Here is a 1,014-nt window from a genome sequence, read left to right on the forward strand (position 1 = left end):
CACAGGAAACGGCAGCGGCAGGAGGGGAGGAGGGGTCTGGGGTGGGAAAGGGCGGGCAGGAGCTCAGCGACCCGGCCTCCAGCCGGCCCGGACCAAAGAGAAGAGCAGAGAGACTGAGTCAGCTCTCCCTGGCCCAGTTCCTCTTTCTTCTTGTTCCAGTCTCCCTGCCAGGGGCTGCCCTTCCTTCTGTAGAGGAACAACCCCGGTGGTGCTCCTACCCCTCCTCCACTCCCTGCTGTGAGCGCCCCCTGGCAGGGCCTCTCCCCCCTCCTCCACTCCGTGCTGTGAGCGCCCCCATGGCCGTGCCCCCCCCCTTCCCTCCGCAGTGGGCGCTCTCCCTGGCAGTGCCCACACCTGCAATGACTCTTTAGAGAGTTCTTTTGGAGTGAAAGTTCCCAGGACCATGTCCACTCCTATAGGCACTGCCATCCTCTAGCAGCGCTCTCCTGCTTCCTGTGCCCTCGAGTTGCTGCTGCCAGGGTCCCCAACCCGCTGCAGCGGGAATGCTCCGAGACAGTGCTTCGCTTCCCTGCAGCGGGAGCTCCGGGGCACTCCTCCCCCCATCGCATCTCGGGTCGGCTCCGGCATCGTTACGCCCCCTGGCACTGTGGGCCCCCTCCCCACTCTGTCCACTACTCTGAGGCAGCATCTCTTTCTCCACGGGAATTTCCCTTTGTGACGAGGCCCCTGCCCCCAGCCCAGCCGCAGCTGTGGCCGGTCCCCCAGGGCCGGATGGGTGGGCCCGGGGTGGGGCCCGGGATGGAAAATGGTGGTTCCAGGCAGGTCATTTCTCATGACCCAAGGCCGGGCCCCCCTCCAGGGCCGCTGCAGCACGAACCCGCAGGGGTCTCCCGCGGGTAAGGAGTTGGGACTGGGAGGGGGAGGGAAGATCCTGCAAAGGAAAGCACAAGTCAGGACAGAGGAGGGCGAGGGGAGGTATGTGGATTAGGGGGAGAGACCTAAGGGAGGTTGGGGGAGGGCGCGAAGAAAAGGGGAAGAAAGGAGTGAGGGCAT

The 1,014-nt window shown here is 65.2% G+C and overlaps 2 protein-coding genes across 4 annotated transcripts in view; one reads left to right on the plus strand and one right to left on the minus strand.

The window, feature by feature from the left end:
* ARHGEF40 (Rho guanine nucleotide exchange factor (GEF) 40) overlaps positions 1 to 1,014 on the minus strand; it is a 22,155-nt gene that overhangs the window by 20,708 nt on the left and 433 nt on the right. The gene's annotated exons all lie outside the window — the stretch shown is intronic.
* The window catches only part of RNASE13 (ribonuclease, RNase A family, 13 (non-active)), a 49,450-nt gene that overhangs the window by 191 nt on the left and 48,245 nt on the right, over positions 1 to 1,014 (plus strand). Inside the window, exon 1 of one of the 2 annotated variants that reach the window (XM_010839412.1) lies at positions 749 to 857. The exons of the other annotated variant lie outside the window; for it this stretch is intronic. The gene's annotated coding sequence lies outside the window, so the exon portion shown is untranslated. Of the gene's footprint in view, positions 1 to 748; positions 858 to 1,014 lie in introns of those variants that run through there. 2 annotated transcript variants of the gene reach the window in all.

Source organism: Bison bison, unplaced genomic scaffold, assembly GCF_000754665.1.
Source record: "Bison bison bison isolate TAMUID 2011002044 unplaced genomic scaffold, Bison_UMD1.0 scf7180017864117, whole genome shotgun sequence".
NCBI classification, from domain to species: domain Eukaryota; kingdom Metazoa; phylum Chordata; class Mammalia; order Artiodactyla; family Bovidae; genus Bison; species Bison bison.